The following is a 6,042-nucleotide window of genomic DNA, read 5'->3' on the forward strand; positions in this document are numbered from 1 at the left end:
ATCTGTACACCTGTTGATTGACGGTTGAGAGGCGGGACCAAAGAGCCAGAGCTCAACCCCAGCAAACACAACTAGGTGAGTACAACTAGGTGAGTACACACACACACACACACCCACACACACACACATGAGAAGGATTAAGACAGAGGAGGACAGCTTGAGGCTTCAAGAAGACCTGGACAAGCTGCAGGAATGGTCGAACAAATGGCTGTTAGAGTTTATTCCAAGCAAATGTAATGTAATGAAGATAGGGGTAGGAAGCAGGAGACCAGATACAAGGTATCACTTGGGAGATGAACTACTTCAAGAGTCCGAGAGAGAGAAAGACCTGGGGGTTGATATCATGCCAGACCTGTCCCCCGATGCTCATATCAAGAGGATAACAGCAGCAGCATATGCCAGGTTGGCTAACATAAGAACGGCCTTTAGAAACTTGTGTAAGGAATCTTTCAGAACATTATATACCACATATGTCAGACCAATCCTGGAGTATGCGGCACCAGCATGGAGTCCATATCTAGTCAAGCATAAGACTAAAATGGAAAAGGTTCAAAGGTTTGCCACCAGACTAGTACCCGAGCTGAGAGGTATGAGCTACGAGGAGAGACTACGGGAATTAAACCTCACTTCGTTGGAAGACAGAAGAGTTAGGGGGGACATGATCACCACATTCAAGATCCTCAAGGGAATTGACAGGGTTGATAAAGACAGGCTGTTTAACACAAGGGGCACACGCACTAGGGGACACAGGTGGAAACTGAGTGCCCAAATGAGCCACAGAGATATTAGAAAGAACTTTTTTAGTGTCAGAGTGGTTGACAAATGGAATGCATTAGGAAGTGATGTGGTGGAGGCTGACTCCATACACAGTTTCAAGTGTAGATATGATAGAGCCCAATAGGCTCAGGAACCTGTACACCTGTTGATTGACAGTTGAGAGGCGGGACCAAAGAGCCAGAGCTCAACCCCCGCAAGCACAACTAGGTGAGTACAACTAGGTGAGTACACACACACACACACACAGGCCAATCCTGGAGTATGCAGCCCCAGCATGGAGTCCATATCTAGTCAAGGATATGACTAAACTGGAAAAAGTTCAAAGGTTTGCCACCAGACTAGTACCCGAGCTGAGAGGTATGAGCTACGAGGAGAGACTACGGGAATTAAACCTCACTTCGCTGGAAGACAGAAGAGTTAGGGGGGACATGATCACCACATTCAAGATTCTGAAGGGAATTGATAGGGTAGATAAAGACAGTCTATTTAACACAAGGGGAACACGCACAAGGGGACAAAGGTGGAAACTGAGTGCCCAAATGAGCCACACAGAGATATTAGAAAGAACTTTTTTAGTGTCAGAGTGGTTGACAAATGGAATGCATTAGGGGGTAATGTGGTGGAGGCTGACTCCATACACAGTTTCAAATGTAGATATGACAGAGCCCGATAGGCTCAAGAATCTGTACACCTGTTGATTGATGGTTGAGATTCGGGACCAAAGAGCCAGAGCTCATCCCCCGCAAACACAACTAGGTGAGTACAACTAGGTGAGTACACACACACACACACACACACACACACACACACACACACACACACACACACACACACACACACACACACACACACACACACACACACACACACACACACACACAAACACACACACACACACACACACACAGACACACACACACACACACACACACACACACACACACACACACACACACACACACACACACACACACACACAGACACAGACACACACACACACACACAGACACACACACACACACACACACACACATATACACACACACACACACACACACACACACACACACACACACACACACACACCCGGCCCAAAGTACACAAACCCCCTCCTGCAGCTCTTCACAATCCCAATCGGTCCTGACAAAGCATGAAACGCTGATTGGTTGTGAATGGCTAACGAGGCGAAAGCAACACAGCTTAGCGGCCAGTTTGGTTAAAGTCAATTCGTCGTTAATATCGGTTATGGGACGACCGTAATTCAGACTGTTCTCTTGACAGGCCACTCCGTCAAAAATGCAACCGTTCTGCCTAATCAGAAACGTCTTAACCCAAACAACCCCCTTAACCCTATCGAGGCCGATGCATGGATAACGTCAGTATTACGGCGCTTTACTTTGGAATAATACACCGTATTTTTAGTATATTGGTTGATCAGCGTTTAGGGACTAATATTGATCAGCATTATTGGACTGATATTGATTAGCATTAATGGACAGGTGGGGGGGGGGGGGGGTGACTGAAACGTCATTTATCCATTTTCTGACGTGTGGTTTGGTCATAACACCTTCAAGAGAGAAATCATGACCAAAATCCCGCTCCGCCCCTTCTGGTCCTCACCTCAACAGGCGGGGCCCAGAAGCTGAAGCTAGACCCATGGAAGAATACACCTGAGCATGCATCGGTTCCTTTTCACCACAGTTACTCTCTCGCCTGCAACACTGCAGTTACGTGTCAACAATGGTCATCACCCCGAGAGCTGCATAATAGTTATAATGGTGGTCGTGGAAGGGCTATAATTACCCTAAATTATAGATCGGAGTCGGTCAAAATTGGCCAAATTGGCATGCATGGGTGGCCAGGTTATCTTGAGGGTATCTTGAGAAGATTTCGAGACTTAGTGTCCCCGCGGCCCGGTCCTCGACCAGGCCTCCACCCCCAGGAAGCAGCCCGTGACAGCTGACTAGCTCCCAGATACCTATTTACTGCTAGGTAACAGGAGCATCAGGGTGAAAGAAACTCTGCCCATTGTTTCTTGCCGGAGCCCGGGATCGAACCCGGGACAACAGGATCACGCGTCCAGTGTTCTGTCCGCTCAGCCACCGGCTCCCGGCCAGACGAAAGGTTTTGTCCAGGGAGAGAATTTTGTGGTTCAGGTTTGCGAGAGTTCTGCCTCTGCTTCGAAGGACTCGACGCGCATGCGTGTGTTATCTCAACCTCTTGGGGCTGGACGGTAGAGCGACGGTCTCGCTTCAAGCAGGTCGGCGTTCAATCCCCGACCGTCTAACTCGTAGCAGCTGTCTAACTACCAGGTACCTATTTACTGCTAGGTGAACAAACGCATCAGGCTGAAAAAAACTCTGCCCATTTGTTTCCGCCTCCGCCGGGGATCGAACCCGAAACCCTTAGGACTACGATTCCCGAGCGCTGTCCTCTCAGCCGCCAGGCCCCCAACTAGCACTAAGGACTACATTTCCCCAAGGACTATCTTGGGAAAATATACATTAACGTACTTAAACAAAAAAATCCAGTTAACAGGAACATATAAAAGAGAAGACCAAAAATAAATTGAATAAATAAAGGCAACAGAGAGCAAACAAGGAGATAACCAAAATTGACCACACAGAGGGCAGAGAGCAAATAGGTCATGCGTTTAGAGACGCCAAGAGTCAGTAAAGAGTCAGTAGAGAGGCAGTAAAGAGTCAGTAGAGAGGCAGTAAAGAGTCAGTAGAGAGGCAGTAAAGAGTCAGTAGAGAGGCAGTAAAGAGTCAGTAGAGAGTCAGTAAAGAGTCAGTAGAGAGTCCTCTTAGGCGTACACTGCCTTTAAGGAGATCACAGGAAGACACTCACTCACTCTTCCACAAATTCAGTGCTTCCTTGTGTCGGTTTTCTCTGTGTTGGCGAGAGAGAGAGTGAAGGAAGCGATGGCGATGTGGCCTCACGGACAGGAAGGGAGAGGGAGGGAAGGGAGAGGCAGGGAGGGAAGGTGGTAGGAAAGAGAGGGTAAAAGGAAGGAGGAGAGTGAAGCAGATAGAGGGAGAGATGAGGCTAGGAGTGAAGCCAGAAATGATGGAAGAAGGAACAATGATGAACTAATGTAAGCCAAGAGAGAGAGAGAGAGAGAGAGAGAGAGAGAGAGAGAGAGAGAGAGAGAGAGAGAGAGAGAGCGAGAGAGAGAAAGAGAGAGAGAGAGGTGGCGAAAGTATACAAGCCAGGGATCACAGTGAGTTACGAGGAACTGAAAAATTAGGTAGGCATTTCGTATGGGTTAATTACCGACCATGTAGGAATGACTTCCAACATACCAGTGTGGTAAACACCAGCTCCCGCACCAACATATGTGGTGGGAGTTACACGATATGTAGAGGCCACCAGTGACCATCCACTACCTGGAGGCCATCAGTGTCCTTTCTCACCTGATCTAACCGCGATCTTCTCCAGAGGAAATTAACTAATTATAAACTGTGGACCGTCGCATCCCCCGGGTCCTACAGTCACTCCTGGTGCCTGGGAGGGTCCTACAGTCACTCCTGGTGCCTGGGAGGGACCTACAGTTACTCCTGGTGCCTGGGAGGGTCCTGCAGTCACTCCTGGTGCCTAGGAGGGATCTAAAGTCATTCCAGGTGCCAGGGAGGGCCCTACAGTAACTCCAGTGCCCGGGAGGGTCCTGCAATCACTCCTGGTTCCGGGGAGGGTCCTGCAGTCACTCCTGGTGCCTGGGAGGGACTTACAGTCACTCCTGGTGCCCGGGAGTGTCCTACAGTCATTCCTGGTGCCTCGGAAGGTCCTACAGTCACTCCTGGTGCCTGGGGGAGTCCTGCAGTCACTCCTGGTGCCTGGGAAGGTCCTACAGTCACTTCTGGTTCCAGGGAGGGTCTTACAGTCACTCACGGTGCCTGGGAGGGATCTACAGTCACTCCTGGTGCCTGAGAGAGTCTTGCAGTCACTCCTGGTGCCTGAGAGAGTCTTGCAGTCACTCCTGGTGCCTGGCAGGGTCCTACAATCACTCCTGGTGCCTGGGAGGGACTTACAGTCACTCCTGGTGCCCGGGAGGGTCCTACAGTCATTCCTGGTGCCTCGGAAGGTCCTACAGTCATTCCTGGTGCCTGGGAAGGTCCTACAGTCACTTCTGGTGCCAGGGAGGGTCTTACAGTCACTCACGGTGCCTGGGAGGGATCTACAGTCACTCCTGGTGCCTGAGAGAGTCTTGCAGTCACTCCTGGTGCCTGGCAGGGTCCTACAATCACTCCTGGTGCCTGGGAGGGTCCTACAGTCACTTCTAGTGCCTGGGAGGGTCCTACAGTCACTCATGGTGCCTGGGAGGGACCTACAGTCACTCCTGGTGCCTAAGAGGGTCCTACAGTCACTCCTGGTGCCTGGGAGGGTTCTACAGTCACTCCTGGTGCCAGGCAGGGTCCAACAGTCACTCCTGGTGCCTGGCAGGGTCCTACAGTCACGCCTCGTGCCTGGGAGGGTCCTACAGTCACTCCTGGTTCCTGGGTGGGTCCTACAGTCACTACTGGTGCCTGGCAGGGTCCTACAGTCACTCCTGGTGCCTGAGAGGGTCCTACAGTCACTCCTGGTGCCTGGGAGGGTCCTACAGTCACTCCTGGTGCCTTGAAGGGTCCTACAGTAACTCCTGCTGCCTGGCAGGGTCCTACAGTCACTCCTGGTGCCTGGCAGAGTACTACATTCACTCCTGGTGCCTGGCAGGGTCCTACAGTCACTCCTGGTGCCTGGCAGAGTCCTACAGTAACTCCTGGTGCCTGGCAGGGTCCTACAGTCACTCCTGGTGTCTGGCAGAATCCTACAGTCACTCCTGGTGCCTGGCAGGGTCCTACAGGTACTCCTGGTGCCTGGCAGGGACCTACAGTCTCTCCTGGTGACTGGCAGGGTCCTACAGTCACTCCTGGTGACTGGCAGGGTCCTACAGTCACTCCTGGTGCCTGGGAGGGTTCTACAGTCACTTCAGGTGACTGGCAGGGTCTTACAGTCACTCCTGGTGCCTGGCAGGGTCCTACGGTCACTCCCGGTGCCTGGCAGGGTCCTACAGTCACTCCTGGTGTCTGGCAGGGTCCTACAGTCACTCCTGGTGCTGGCAGGGTCCTATAGTCACTCCTGATGCCTGGCAGGGTCCTACAGTCACTCCTGGTGCCTGGCAGGGTCCTACAATCACTCCTGGTGCCTGGCAAAGACCTACAGTCACTCCTGGTGACTGGCAGGGTCCTACAGTCACTCCTGGTGCCTGGGAGGGTTCTACAGTCA

Source organism: Procambarus clarkii, chromosome 53 (genome assembly GCF_040958095.1).
Source record: "Procambarus clarkii isolate CNS0578487 chromosome 53, FALCON_Pclarkii_2.0, whole genome shotgun sequence".
NCBI lineage: Eukaryota > Metazoa > Arthropoda > Malacostraca > Decapoda > Cambaridae > Procambarus > Procambarus clarkii.